Below are 17,061 nucleotides of genomic sequence, written 5' to 3'. Positions count from 1 at the left end.
AATTCTTGATATCAGCTAGGAAAAACTATAATCCGTAATTTTTGTAATTGTATTTTCACTAGTGAAATGTCACCATAGGCTGCCATTCAAAATTAATTGTTGATATCAAGAATTGATTTCTTACTAGTTAGGAATACAATTCTTATAACTAAAAACCTTTATTTTTGATATAAGGAATTCAATTGTCACTAGTTGAAATGACTATTTTTGATATCAACAATTGAATTGCTACTAGTAACAATGTTCCTTTTTTATATCAATAATTCAAATTTACTAGAGACAATGTTAATTTCTTATATCATGAATGTGATTGTTACTAGTAAGAAAGCCATTTTAGATATATGAAATATTATTGATTTCATAAATACATTTTCAGATATCAAAAATTAAAATTTTTACTAGTTACAAAGTAATTATTGATATCAAAAATTATATATTGATTTTGAATGGCAGCCTATGGTGACATTTCACTTGTGAAAATACAATTACATTTTTGATATCAACAATTTTTATCCTGGAAATAAATAAAAGTTCAAATGGCTTGCCATACTGCATTGCTCCGGGTGTATGATAGGGCCCATCATACAACATTATGTGCCCAAATTTTTACCCACATGAAAAAATAAGACAAGAAACTAACGTAAGTGATGTATTCAGCTGGCAATTTTGTCAGCATTTCTAATCTGTCTTTGTTTTATAGATAAAATTAAAAATCATTCAAAAGCAGACAGGATGATAAAGGTTGTAGAGTCCCTGCTGATTCAGTTTCGAGCTTCCTACAAGCCTCAGTCAAAAAACAAACTCCTCAGAGGAAAGCGAGTTAAACGACCCATGTCTTAACACACATGCACACACTGGCACAAGACATATGCTTTATCAAATGAGTATGCACCTTGTTTCCCTCCCTCAGCGTCATGTCAGCTTCTCAGAGCTGATGGTTCCTGAACAGATGAAAAATGAATGCAGTTTCATATTTATTTTTTAAGCAATACGTTACGAGAGGCTACTCCGTGTCCTGCCTAACAACACTCTTATTTTCGTGATCATATTGACAATAGCATTGCATCTGGTACTTTGTTGGAAAACTGCATAGTTAGACTATGAACCAATTAATACATTTAAAGTACACCATACATTACAATGTTGTGTAAATACCTTTTAATATGATAATTGGCTTAGACTTTTTAAGATTAATTTAGAGTGTCATTGGTACATGGTCCTTGCATGTACTTACTGTAATAATAACAGTAATCTATGCATAATTACATGCCACTAACCCTAAACTTTTTCCGTTATAGCAAATACACTTTGTCAAAGGCACACTTTGAAACTTTTGTCTCTCTTACAGTTAAATAAAACTGCATGCTAAGGAACATCGCTAAGATTAGATCTATGGTTTCTAAAAAAGAGATGAAGATGCTTGTTCATGTTTTTATTTCTTCTCGTTTGGATTATTGCAATGTACAAATCCTTCATGGACAAACTGCAAGTTGTACAGAATGCATCTGCAAGACTTTAGTCAAAGACCAACAAGAGATCACATATCACACCTGCTTAAGGCTCTTCATTTGCTTCCAGTTAGTTTTAGAGTGCAGTTTATAATTTTTTACCATCATTTACAGAGCCTTGCATCAGTGTTGTAGTACTCGAGACTCGGACTCGTCTCGGACTCGGTCTCGAGACCATATTTTAATGGTCTTGGTCTTGTCATGGACTCGTGTCCAGTTGGACTCAGAATTGACTCGTACTCGAACATTTTTTTTTTAGGACTCGGAATTATTCCCGAGTCCACTCGAGTTCAATTCAAAATATTTTTCATGATTATTAATGTATGTTAATAAAATATTTCTTTAAATTGATTGACACGCCCAGTGATTGGTGATTTTCTAGTGCGCAACTGCGCATGAAAAATTGTAATAAAATTACTTTTAACACCACCTACTATGTGGCCTTTTTACCCAAAACTGATCATATTTTTAAACTCTAAGTAAATTCAGTAAAAAACCAAAAAAAGGATTTCTCTAAGTAAATAAAAGTAAATTAGGTAATCAACCCTCACTGGTCTCGGTCTCGACTCGGACTCGACCGTCTCTAGTCTCGGACTCGACTCTCTATGGACTCGGTCTTGACTCGGACTCGACTCTCTCTGGTCTCGGTGTCGACTCGGACTCGAGTGAGGTGGTCTCGACTACAACACTGCCTTGCATGGTCCAGCCCCTTTCTTTCCCATTCTGACATTGAGTTTGGAGTTCAGGAGATTGTCTTGACCAGGACCACACCCCTAACTGCATTGAAGCAACTGCCATGTGATTGGTTGATTAGATAATTGCATTAATGAGAAACTGAACAGGTGTTCCTAATAATCCTTTAGGTGAGTGTATATATATATAGATGATTAGGAGGCCATGATGGACAGAGTTCCCAGGACACCGGGGTTACACCCCTACTTGTTTCGAAGGACATCCTTGGTTTTTTTTGTGACCACAGAGAGTCAGGACCTTGTTTTTACGTCTCATCCGAAGGACGTTGCTCTTTGACAGTATAGTGTCCCCATCACTACACTGGGGCGTTTGGACCCACATACACCACAGGGTGAGCAGCGCCCCCTACTGGCCTCACTAACACCTCTTCCAACAGCAACCATGGTTTTCACAGGAGTCTCCCATCCAGGCATGGACCAAACTCAACCCTGCTCAGCTTCAGTGGGGAACCAGTCTTGGGCTACAGGGTGACATGGCTGCTGGTGTGACATTTGTATGCTTGTGTGGGACAGAAACACACACACACCAGAGACTCGTCAATGCGGCCCGATCAACTTACCCTATTTACGGATATGATGGGACACACACGGTACGCTTTTTCTCCATGAAAACAGTCCTGTCATGTCTAATATATAAAGACTTATTAGGCTTATGAATCAGGGTAAAACAAAAACACTTTTAAAAAGAAGGAATACTTATATATTTAAATTTAGTTAATTTTGAACAGAAACTTTACATAATGTGCTTTTAATTAAAATTTCTAAAATCTTAAAAGAATAATTACACTACCAAAAATAAGGTGTAATCCATACTGGCTCTAGAACAATGATTCATATAAATCGGTAATATTTTATCTATTTGAGATTCTTCTTCTAAAAAAGGTTCTTTTAGATGGTACTTTTTTATTGCATTGGTATGGTTTGAACATGCACTGAAGTACTGAAGTCAAGTATGTGTTCACCTGATAGCCTGGTCTCTCCTTGCAGTGAAGACAGCTCAGCACAGATATCTTGATGTTCCGTTTGAGTGACCAAAGCCAAGATCCATTTGCTCCTTGTGCTGCTCTGCCCGACACACTATTATATCAGACAATCCTGTCGACTCTCCTTCAAGAGAAACGGTTGAACTGTTCACCTATGCCCTACAACCACAGACCTGGTACCAAAAAAAAAGAGAAATATGCCAATAAAAAGTTTTGCAGAGAATACAGAAGAATTGGAACTTGCGTCCCATTTGAGGGGGAGAGAAGTTATTACAGAAATACACAATTTACTGAAGTAGTGTGAATTGAATGTATTTGTGAGTAAATGATCTGTAGTAGTTCATCTTTAACGTGTAATTTCATAATTAATTCTATTGTCTTTGAAATATGGTTAAAATGTACTTTCATTTCATTTCTATTCTATTTTCAATTCATAACCCTACCAGGCTACTAATACTCTACTCTAAATATGAGTTATTAGACGTACTGTAGGTGCAACATTACTTGTAGTCAACAGAATGCGTTAAAGGGACCATCAAAATAAAGTGAAACCTACATTTAAAATAAAATAACGGTAACACTTTATTTTACGACCCGCAAACAACTGTGTAAGTACACTGAAATTACAGTGTACGTTTCTGTAATTATAGTGTACTTCCGTGTAAGAGAACAATATGTTAAGTTTTGGGTAACAAAGAGGTAACAAGCACCACTTTAATTTACAGCCCGCAGGAGTTACACTTACCCTTAACTACACAGAACACGGGGGTAACAAACGCTACTTACTATGTAGCAATACGAAACAACACTATTTGCACTGTAATTACAGAGAAAGTTACTGTTATCAAAAAAAACAAACATTTTAATTACACAGTATATTTGCCCTGACATTTAAGTGTCATTGCAGTTCAATGGGATACGGTAAGTACTAATTACCACATGGTACGGTCAAAATTAAAATCATAGCAGAAACTAATTATTTTGACTTTTCTAGTAATCTGGTAAGAAAAGCCAATAAATGTAATTTTTATCATAGTACATATATATATAATTTTCAACCCACAGATGTCTAAATTACCCTGAACATATTCTTCCAGAAATGTGATACATTTTATAAACAACAGACGTACAATTTTTGCCTGGAATATATTAACAGAATAGATCATTTTTTTAAATAATTAAATAATTTGCTTGTATATCTGCTTGTTACCCCCTTATTACCCCAAACATAACATATTGTTCCCTTATACTTACACGGAAGTACACTAATAATTACAGAACGAACACAGTAATTTCAGTGTACTTACGAAGTTATTTGCATGTTGTATATCTGCTTGTTACCCCTTTATTACCCCAAACTTAACATATTGTTCCCTTATACTTACACGGAAGTACACTATAATTACAGAAACGTACATCGTAATTTCGGTGTACTTACACAGTTGTTTGCGGGTCGTAAAATAAAGTGTTACCAAAATAACTTTAAATGTAATATCGAATAACTCACTGGACTTCAAATTTTGATACTGTTACGAGGCTAGACGTTATAGGAAGGAGGCGTAGACCGGCAAACATTCAACAATTGTAATACAGTTTTTTTTCTGAATTTCTTTTCTGGAGGTCACAGGAATATACATTTCAGTGTTTAATTTTTAAAAATATTTTTGTTACATTTATACGATAAACTATGACCGCAAGGCCTTAAAGCTAGCAGACATGGATGGAAAGCCACGCATCTTTGATTTCAATTGATTTCGTGTTGTTTTTTACATTTCAGGAGTAGGCAATGTTGAGTTATGGCACATTTATTACAACAGAGATACAAATAACTGCTTCAATTTTCACATCTGCAGGATCAATTTTCCAAATCATTGCTGTATGACTCTGCATGTATGTCTACAAACACAAAACTAATTTCACTGGTTCAAGTGGTGCTGTTTAAGTGATTGCAAACAATATTATTTGTCATGTGCTTTACCCTTGCGGTCGCCGTTCCATTATGAATACAACACTGCGGTTTCCGCCAGGTGAATTTTTCTGAATCGTTCCTCTTCATCTTTCATCTGAAGCAAATAAATGCTTGCTTCTGTGTATGCTGAGGGCAGTTCTTCCCAGTAACATCACTGCATCTCAGAACACCATCTTAGCAAAAAATAGCCGAGTCAAATCAACACGACAGCATTAACCCTCGCTGACTGATGTACCCCAGGGCTCTCACGCATATTTTCCCCTCCTTGTGTATTTACATACTACTGTTAGACTCACATATTCACTGTAATGTCAACATTGCTGGGTGCTTTCCATCACTTTTGAGGGCACCAACAGAGCAGCAGAGAGAAAATAGCTGCAGGACAGTTTTCAAAGGGAAGTGCAGAAAACAGCATGCAAGGCCAACATTTCTACATTTAAGTGCTTAACATGAAGGACTTTCTGTATGCTTCTGTTTATCATAATGTAGAATAGTGCATCATTAAGTAGACTAAGAGTGAAATATTCAACCCTTGGAACCCCAGCTTATGCTACCGGAGGAAGGAAAGTCTCTGAAATGTAACTGTAAAGCGCTGCCTGTGAGTCATTGTTTATTCTTCTGCAATGCTCCAATCACTTTGACTTCATTGCTATGCCGACAAGGTGGGTTTATGCAACGTTCTCTTCTCATACTAGAGCGGTAAAGCATGGTGAGAAGGCGGCCTGTCAGATGCCAGTTTGCTGTGAAATTAACATAATTAGTGAAGGTCATTCATATGCATAAGGTTAAGTGTTTTAGAGGCTGATGTATGCGAGGTGTTTCTAACAAATAAATGAGACTCACAATCAGTATTGAAGAGGCAAACAGAGTTCATTTCCAATGGCCGTCTACTGGATTTTTGATTGGCCGCTACAGGCGAGTCTAATCAATTAGAAAAGTCAGATAGTGGGACTGTACTAAGTTTGGTAAACGTAGCTTGAAAGATGTCGGAGAAGTTAAAGATAAAAAGATCAGGGATCTTGAAAATTAAAACACACAAATTATGGTAACAGGAGCAGATCATTGATTCATAAGACTTATTTGCATGTGGTTCCTTGCAAAATACTATATTATGGCCATTTCCCATTGTTAGGCAAGTGCAGAAAGACAGATGATGATCAGGAATACCATAACAATCCAACTGGTAATACATTCTAATACATTTTGGCATTTCCATCATAAACAGCTCCAATTGTGTGGCCTTTCTACTATAGTAAACTTGCTCTATAGTTGTAATGCGAAGGACAAGTACGAGTCGTGTGAAACATGAGTCACGATGAAAGAGCTCAATGACTGAAATTACATTGTTGCTCCAGAAGATGCGCTTTTATCCAACGCATTCTCATCCTATGGCGTCATATGGGTGACGCTTTTGACATTGCGTCTAAATCCAACGCACAATATAACACGCTTCGGTTATGGGTAGGTTTAGGTCTGGGGTAGTGTTAGGGTTAGACCACTAGGAGGCGCCTTACACAGCTTTATTACTTAAAAGTAGCCAGGTGGTGGTGATAATACAGGGGTAATAGGTAATACGAGCCCGTTCTCATCCCAAAGCGCCATATAAGACGCTTTTGCAAAAGCGTAAATATCCAACGCACATGGCACCCTTTAACGTGAAATGAGACGCAGATATATTTGGGCAGAAGGCGCCCCCTAGTGGTCTAACCCTTACCCTACACCATACCTAAACTTAACCATTAACCAAAGCGTCTCATTAGACGTTAAAGGGTGCCATGTGCGTTGGATATTTACGCTTTTGCAAAAGCGTCCTATATGGCGCTTTGGGATGAGAACGCGTTGGTAATACAGGGGTGGTGATGGTGCAGTGGATAAGACACATGCCTTTGGTGTGAGAGACTCGGGTTCGAATCCACTGTGAGACACCAATGTGTCCCTGAGCAAGACACTTAACCCCTAGTTGCTCCAGAGGCGTGCGACCTCTGACATAAGCCGCTTTCTGACCGTAGGGACTTTTGCAGTTCCTAGAACCTAACGTTCCTATAACCCTTTTTTTCTCGTGTTCCGACCGGACTAATTTGGGGATTTTTTAGTTCCTCAGACAGTAGTTCCTATAACTCTTTCAGTACCTAGTCTAGAGCGAGGACTTTTTTAGTTCCCTTTTCCGTAGGTCTACATTGATTGGTTTAACTTATAAGTCATGCCCACTGTCAACACGGACGGAACTTGTCTGCCATAAGCGGTGTGTTTTTGCAAAACATGACAGCGAGGATTAAGACAAACATGACGCATTCAACTAGCTAATTGCTAATGCTAGCTAAACTTACCGGTCGTTTTGTTTTCCTCCTGCGCTCTGCTCTTTTATCTTCTTCCATCATATTACTTAATATCATATTACGCTGGAGCCTTCGTCTTCTGTGTTTCTCTGTACGGAACTCAAGCATAATCTTTAAACGCCGCCGTTCGTTCTCCATTATTAAGGTCCCGGCAAGGCAGAACAGGAACATTGCAATCGGTCTTTGTTTTTTTGTTTTTTTGTTTTTTTTTATTAAGAACAATCTTAGTACAGACATGTATACAGCAAAATTAACATACAATATATAAATTACAAAGTCTTTCATACTGGGGAGGTATTGTAAACTTATATAAAGATATTATAACATTTGCATATTTTCAATGTTTTAAACTTCATAGAAAATCGGAGTCAATCAATATAAAGCTCAATTTCTTTCCTAAATAAAATAAAATTAGGCTTTTTACAGGAGAATTTGCATTTATGAACATAAAATTTTGCCATTAAAAGAATGAAATAATTCTGATTGTGCTTAAATGCTGGTTTGTTGTTGTTGTATGTGGCTGCGCTACGTCTAATTATGACGCTATGACCGTCGCCGTGCTTGCGTTACCCCTCCTACCAGTTCCTATAGCCACTTGGCCAGTGCGAACGCAAGCAGCAAAGCCGAGTTTGGGGGAGAGTAGTTCTTAGAACTGTTTTCAAGTGGACAGTTCCTATAACTAAGTTCCTGTAACTACTTGGTCGGAAAGCGGCTATATATAGCAATTGTAAGTCGCTTTGGATAAAAGCATCAGCTAAATGAATAAATGTAATGCAAATGTAAAAGTGCAGATACCCCTTGCTATATTTTACTCAAGTAAAAGTACTCCAGTCAGATGTCTACTTAGTAAAAGTACTGAAGTACTTGTTTTTAAAAGTACTTGAGTATCAAGAGTACAAGAGTACTTTTTCTAAATATTGCATTAGTGCTTACAATTATGGACAGAAACGTCCTGCATGGAGTTATGAACGATGCTATTGTTTATTCCTTGGAGAATGTAAAAGGAACTGAAAGTAAAATCAAGTCATTTTCATCTTTTTACCATGTTATGCCAAAAGAAAATTCCAGAAAATTCAGAAAATTGGAATAGTCTGGCAAGATGGGACCACGGGTCGGCACATTCCCGGGATGGACCGGCTGCGTCTTCATCCATTGTTTCGTCCATGGTTTTGTCTCTTATCTAACTCTCACCATTGAGTTGACTTTGGCGGAAAGCTGAAGGTGATTGCTGATAGGCTGTCCCAATCAGTGGCGTCTGCACAATCCAATTACGTTTGAGAGGGAAACAACAAATTGAGGGTTTCTGAGATATTTCTTTTTTCCATTTTTTAGAAGTAATAACGGATACTCACGGTTATGAATAGATGTAGTGGAGTAAAGAGTACAATAATTCCCTCTCAAATGTACTTAAGTCATGAGTACTCCCCAAAAATGATACTTGAGTAAAGTACTGTCCTCCGTCACTGACCGGCTCTGCGTTTGTTAGTGCCACTCATCGGACACTTTCAAACTGCTGCAATACGTACAACAACCTCTGTGGTAAAACAGATTCACATTCATCTGTTTTTGATAAAACCGAACGCTTCTAGCAATGATTACTGCAATGTTCAGTGACGCACAAATTAAAAACAATATTTTGACTTCAAAAGGCACTTTTTGTCTATTCAGATCGTCTGCCGCATTAGGTTCATTTCTCTGGGCTCATGTTAGCAAATGTTGTTACTAATTGGGATTAATTGAATTAATTATTCAACATGACGTGAGATCATCAATAGAATAGATCATCAATCTATTCAAAGCATGAATGCAGGATGTTGGTTTGTCAAGACAATGCAACGAGACTTCTTATTCAAATGGTAGTTTAAGCAGTATTGTGACGCAAGAAGCAATCAGTTCCATGACATCACAGAATAACAAGTCTGGAAATGGTGAGTAAAATATCAAGAGAGCGCGAGCAGAGTCTTTTGATGTAAGTCTGCCTCTGCAACAGAATTATGGCTCTAAATTGGTTTCAAGGGACTGCAGCGATGCATGAAATAATGTCCTGTGGCATGTTGCGAAGACTGACTCCCAATGGTAGCACGCACTGAAATAGCCATACAACCAAGTTTCCAGTCTCATCCTGCAGTGGGAACATGCATATTTCCCCTTCTGATTAACAACCACTATCAGAATAATCAAATCTGGCAAAGATTCAGCAGAAATGAAGTGGTTCATCAACATCCTTTTCACAGAGAGCTCTCCTACGCCACGCAAATGATGTGCTATAATGAGAAATGAGGAGTCTGCTTTACCCACAATGCCTCGCTCTTAGGCAGGTATGTCATTAAAGGACACTCGGATCAACGGAAGACACCCACTTAGCACAGAAGACCAGAGCGGCCACGGAAAATAATAAAATAACGGCAGCTCCAGGTAGACTTAACTGCAATTTTCCAGCCCGGCACTGAGCTTTTCATGGGGAAAAAAAGGATGAAAATGGTGATCTAATTGAATCTCCCTGGTAGCTTTCACCATGACTATGGAAACATCAAAGCCCATCGTGGAATGATGGATTCGAACAATTTATCTAGTTATTTTGCTTTTGGCGGGCACACTAGCTAGCCACTGAACTTAATTTTATAACCAGTTCTGTACATGCTCTAAACCTTAAAGGCTGCAACAGCGGAGCAAGTAAAAGAAAGATTGTACTTCCTGCGCAGAAAGACACAGCCCACACGTCGCACATTAAATATCACATAAACAGATGATTCACACTATGCGCTTTGAATAACCATTTTGTAACTAAACCGTTCGGCTGTAAGAGAACGGGAGACGCGAACACGCGACTTGCTTTTAATTACCCCTATGGTTTTCACTTTTTCATCAGTGTTTCTATCCATATTAGAAAAAGGGAGCAACAGTGCCTGACCTTTCCTATGGTTTCTATGGCAACAGAAAATGGGGTAAGAATTTCAAGCACGTTCAATAAATTCCTCTTTGGTATCTCAGCACAGAAAGCAAAGCACTGAGCAATTAATCAGGGGTTTTTGGGGAGGAAAAAAGTATAAAGGACACAGAAAAGGAGACTTATCCAGACAGGAGGTTGAGAAAGCCATTCCTTTTCTACTTGATATATTCAAATGATCAACTCAATAGTCAGAGGCGTTTTTAATATGTCTTAGTAAATATGGAGCATGTACATGCGGTCGTGGGGGCGGCTTTAATTTAGTGGATATCTTCACATATTAACATGAAAATGAAAAGGAAGTGGATTAAGAGAGCAGACCTTTTTTAAGCGAAAGGGCTCTCCTCACATATTAAACATGAAGCTGCGAAAAAACGGAATTATTGTAATGTCAGGTATTCCCTCGGGCGCGTCGGATGGACTAGCACTCTGCTCAGGCCAACGGAGATGTAGAAATCCAATGAAAACTTTAAATATGGTACTCGTTCTCAGATGTATACAGAGAAAAAAAACTCAAGTCTTCAGGGTGTATCAGATTAAACTACGACGGTGTTGGGAAAAAGGTACATTTACTTCTTAATGCACATTCTTGGTGTGTTTGTTTTGCACAATTCATCAATAAATGCTGCAATCTTTCTTCAAAATGTAATCACTTGCTGAAATGCCTCTGAAATGACAGTTTTTTTGACTAATGTCACAAATTCCTCTTATTTTTCAAGCCTTGTATTCAAATATATCTTTACTTCTATCCTGGGATGTAACACAGCACATGTGTGTGTAATAATAATAATACAATTGTTTTTGTTATTAGTATTACTGAATTAATATTCAAGTAATCTGAAAGAATAGTATGGCTTATTTAATAACGTTTTGGTTTATTTGCAACACATAGTGGAATGTGTATATATTTATATATATATTTAGGAAATTTGTCATGTTTTTTTATTTTATTTTTTGGTAAAACCTTTCTCACTGTAAAACCTTAGTGCTCAATAGCTGTTCATATTGTTTATTTAAATGTTGCCAATATCAGTTTCCAGTGTGAACAGATTATGGTCCTGGACTGACCCGCATGCGTAAGAATGATAAAACTACGTCAAATGAAAGTAGAACATTAAAGTAAGTTATTATGTATTTATTTATGGTGTGATCTGCTGAGGAACCACACTGTAAAAATGAATATGCTTTATCTAATCAATAGAATTGTGGCAACAGATTACAAGCAATATTATTAAATATATCAAATTAGAATAATTAATCTAATTATTCCTTAAAAGTTAGTTAACCATTTAAAATGAGTAAAGTTTACACCAAAGAAATTAACAAAATTCTCACTAACAGACAGACGTCAAAAATTAATTAAGAACTCTTTATTTTATATTTCCAACATTGAAGACACCTGATGTTGACAAGCAGAATCACGGAAGGAGAAAACCCGTAATTTTAAAACAAACTAAAACTAAAACAAATCACCATAATGGTGACTTTTGGTTGTTATTGTAGGTTTTACTCATTTAAAATGGTTAGCTTTTAATATTACTCAATTATAATTTGTTAAATTTAATTAATAATATTGCTTGTATTCTGTTGCCACATTTTTTTTGTGATTATATAAAGCATATTCATTTTAACAGTGCATAGAATTGATATACAGGCAATATTAAATACAAAGACAAGGATGTAAGAAAAGAGAGCAGAGTTTTTAAACATTTATGATGTTTTGTTTTTATATAGTGCTGTCACTGTAATACTTATGAGTTCTGACACATCACTGTCCTTCACTGACTTCCTCTCGCAACTTTCTTAACTTTGAGTTAAGAAATCTTCGACGTAACTCCCATGAACGCAGAACACATAGGCAAGTCTTAATGCTCAATTCTGATTTTTTGCTCAGATCCGATTTTTGGTTTGGCTGTTCACTTTACCCTTTAAAATGTGACCTACATCTGATTCTAATGTGAACCGTTTGCATTTTTCAAACTAACCCGCATGCGCAAAAGAACAACAATGACATCATACGCAGCACACTGTTGCACTAATGTTCGTGTGGTTATGGAGGAAGTAAGCATTTACGCTTTTATATCTAAATGTCTGTGTAATGGAAGCCATAAAAAATTAATGAGCAGGTGATGATGAGGAGAAGAATGAAGAGAAAGAAAGCAAAATTGGCTATTTATTAATTAGCCCATATATTAAGTACGTCTAACACCTCACTCTCCCTCCATTGACTCGCTCCATCATTGTTCTCCATATGTATTCAAGTTTTTAATGTTAGTCTGTGTCTGTTGTGCTTACTCGTAATTGCGTCAAATGTCAGATGTAGATTGACGAAATTTTTTTTTGAAAAAAATCAGATCTGTGTCTGATTTAGGACTACATATGAATGTGGTCTAAATCTGATTTAAAAAGATCAGATCTGGGCCAGATTTGAGTGTTCACACTATCTCTGAAGAAGTCTGACCTGGTCACTTGACCCCCAAAAAAATCAGATTCAAGCCACTTTTGTCTGCAGTGTGAAGTGGCACAAATCAGAATCGAAAAGATCAGATTCCATGTGGTTTGTGCTGTTCACACAGTCATGACAAAAACATATGAGGGGGAAAAAAAATCTGTTTTGGGCCACATTTACCTGCAGTCTGAATGTAGCCGAAGATGTAAAGCAGGGTTTTTAATATTTAAAAGTCACTTGAATCCAGAAAAAAAAAACACTTACCTAAATTAAAGACATAGTCCACCCAAAAATGTTAATTAGCCCATGATTTACTCAAACTCAAGCCATCCCAGGTGTAATATTGGAGTTATTTAAAAAAAAAAAAAAAAAAAAAAAAACCTGTCCTGGCTCTTCCAAGGTTTATAGTGGCACTGAATTAACCCCCTGAGCCGCGTGGAGTTCGTTTAAGATGGAAGGATGCACTTTTATGGACTTGCTTGGAAGATCCAGGACATTTTTTAATATGAATGCCATAAACACATAGGATGGCTTCAGGGTGAGTAAATCATGGGGTAATTTTCATCTTTGGATGAACTATCCCTTTAATCCTGCATAAAGCTTAATGTGAGCAAACAGAAATGAACCATTAGTTCAATTAAATGAATCCATTTAACTGCTGATTTTCAAGACACACTCTTTTCCTGAGCCTGTAGAAACTGCTGTAGGCCGGTGATGTCGACATGTTGACGCTACAGGCAGATTTCCAGAGGACGCATCATCACAATTAGCTTGATGAGCAGCTACGGGGGAAAAGTAGAATAATTAGGCTGTTTTTCTGACTGTTTAGGTCAGTGTCTGCGACATTTGATAGACTGATTCCTGTGTTCCCTCAAACCACACAGTTTCACACTTACTAGCGAAGCTACTGTGGGGAATCGGTGGGAGATGTCATTAGATTAATGTTTGCTATCTGTATAATTACACATAATGGTGTGATATCATTTATGGGCTTGCTTTTGCTCTGATGTGTGCTATCATGTTGTGCCATGAAGCCAAGCCTATAGTTAAATTAACATAAATTAATCTTTGATTGCATTTTGTGGATTTATGTGCATTTTTAATGTAACTGGCAAATATTCTTTTTAATACTGCGAGTCATCGTGTTCACAACTCATTTACTAAAAATGTAGGGTGGGACTTTACATTAACATTAACTTCCATTAAGTACAATTGGAAATATTTAAAAAAAAAGCTCCATTACCTACTAAAGTAGCCTAAACAATACCTTATTTAAAGAAAATTCCATTTTCAGGTAACACCGGGCAATGAATAATCATGTACTAATATCTGAATTAGTTACTTCAACATGAACTCATGATTAGTGAAGATCATGGACCAATGATGAACCAATGAACCAATGAAGAGCGATCCTTAACTATGACATACATGAATAACAGCAGCTATAAACGTGTTGTATATGTTAGATAGTTAATGCATTAATTAACATTTAGGTGCAAACTAAATCAATTAATGGATACTATGAATATGTTCCACCACATCCCAAAGATGCTCTATTGGGTTAAGATCTGGTGACTGTGGGGGCCATTTTAGTACAGTCAACTCCACTGTTCCAGCTTTGTGACATGGTGCGTTATCCTGCTGGAAGTAGCCATCAGAGGATGGGGATATGGTGGCCATAAAGGGATGGACATGGTCAGAAACAATGCTCAGGTAGGCCGTGGCATTTAAGCGATGCCCAATTGGCACTAAGGGGCCTAAAGTGTGCCAAGAAAACATCCCCCACACCATTACACCACCACCACCAGCTGCACAGTGGGAACAAGGCATGATGGATCCATGTTCTCATTGTGTTTACGCCAAATTCTGACTCTACCATCTGAATGTCTCAACAGAAATCGAGACTCATCAGAGCAGGCAACATTTTTCCAGTCTTCAACTGAACAATTTTGGTGAGCTCTTGCAAATTGTCGCCTCTTTTTCCTATTTGTAGTGGAGATGAGTGGTACCCGGTGGGGTCTTCTGCTGTTGTAGCCCATCCGCCTCAAGGTTGTGTGTGTTATGGCTTCACAAACGCTTTGCTGCATACCTCGGTTGTAACGAGTGGTTATTTCAGTCAAAGTTGCTCTTCTATCAGCTTGAATCAGTCGGCCCATTCTCCTCTGACCTCTAGCATCAACAAGGCATTTTCGCCCACAGGACTGCCGCATTCTGGATGTTTTTCCCTTTTCACATCATTCGTTGTAAACCCTAGAAATGGTTGTGTGTGAAAATCCCAGTAACTGAGCAGATTGTGAAATACTCAGACCGGCCCGTCTGGCACCAACAACCATGCCACACTCCAAATTGCTTAAATCACCTTTCTTTCCCATTCTGACATTCAGTTTGGAGTTCAGGAGATTGTCTTGACCAGGACCACACCCCTAAATGCATCCGTTGGGCTTTGATTATGAGGCGTGTCTTAACCGAACCAGGAAAAAGAAAACAACCTCTGCACTCAATTGGATAGTCGGTAGACCTATAACCAATCAGAGCAACGCAGTAAGTCAACTCCTTTGCATAGTTTTCAAATACAGAACGTAGCCTACTTTATTTATTTTAGAAGTTAAATAACGAGTGTTACTTCTTTTACTTACTTCTCCATGAGTGCCACCAAAGGAGAAACCACAACGACCACAGGCTTTTCATTACGTCCCATCTTCTTAGCAACCGTCAGAGCCAGCTGATAAGTTACACTTTTCCCGAATCATGTAGGAAGGACGCCAAAAATATCTTTCCGATCGACAAATGCCTTGATTGCAGTTCTCTGTTTGTCTATTAAAATGAATGCGCTGTCGATTTATTTTACAAAAGACGCGACAGCGGAATCTGTACATCTCAATTCTCCAGCTGCAGTCATCTTTGACAAGCGCTCTTTGATAACGTGATGATTACGTCCCTGCAGATCATCTGTCCATCATCGTATAAAGCCCGCCCTGGCAATTTGATTGGCCCGTTCATTTTTTGCCTGATCATAATTGCTCAATGGAACGAGTCCAGACCGAACTTCCCGACCGAAAAATGTTGTGGGCGGAGTTCGGCCTGGCATCCAGGCTAGCTGTAGACATCAAGCTTCAGCAGCAGCAGGGTCAAGCTTAACTATGTAGAAGAGGATCAGCTCATAGAGATGTCCACAGACTCAGTCAGGAGGCATATGTATGATACACAACCCCTTGTGAAGTTCTGGATAAGTTGCCAGACAGAACTTCCAGGGCTTACAGTAATGCGGTGAGGTGTCTTTTACCATTTCCAATTCCACACCTCTGTGAGAGTGGTTTTTCTACACTGGCATATCTAAAGAAATAGTACAGGGCAAGGCTGGAACCAGAGAATGATATGAGGCTGTCACTATGTACCACTATTTCACCACGAATAAACAGAATGTGTGGAAGTATGTAGAAATATATATATATACAAATATATAGAAAATTAAAACTCAGTCGGGTTTATTTTGACCCGTGTTGTGCATCAAAGGGTTAAAGTATATTACAAACTTTTCATTTAGACCCTAAAGAATCAAATGAACTTGTATGAAAATGGCATTATATGACCCCTGGAAAGAAATAAGCCTGTAAAGCTAGTCAACCATTTACTGAATAAATAAATGCAAAATGGTGCTGCATGAGGAAAATTGGGAGCAGATTCTGCCATCAATTAAAAACACTCTGGAAAATGTAAGACTTTGTCACCAAATATAATTGTAAGAGTTCTTAAAAGGCACATTCCTCTGAGACCAATAGGCTCATTAGTGCTAATGGGATGAAAGGAAAGCAACAAAATACATAAACTGACATTTTAGCTGGCTCAGTCAGCCCTAAAAACAATATCTCTCTCATTCCCCCCTTGAACCTTGATCAAGGTTACTCACTGAACAGGAAAATTAAGAAGACGGTATTGAAAGTATGCGAGCGACCAGCATCAACATTAGCCGAATGAGACTAATTGAAAGGACGTTTAAGAAAGAAAGTGACATATTTTTTCATGTCAATACTTCTTCAGTTAACATTTGTTGAGTTCTAATGTTTGTTATACAGAGATTTTTCACAGCAGAGAAAAAGTAGGAACTTCACTGCCCTAC

Source organism: Pimephales promelas, chromosome 9, assembly GCF_988280905.1.
Source record: "Pimephales promelas chromosome 9, fPimPro1.hap1.1, whole genome shotgun sequence".
Lineage (NCBI taxonomy): Eukaryota > Metazoa > Chordata > Actinopteri > Cypriniformes > Leuciscidae > Pimephales > Pimephales promelas.
This window is presented reverse-complemented; position numbering follows the sequence as displayed.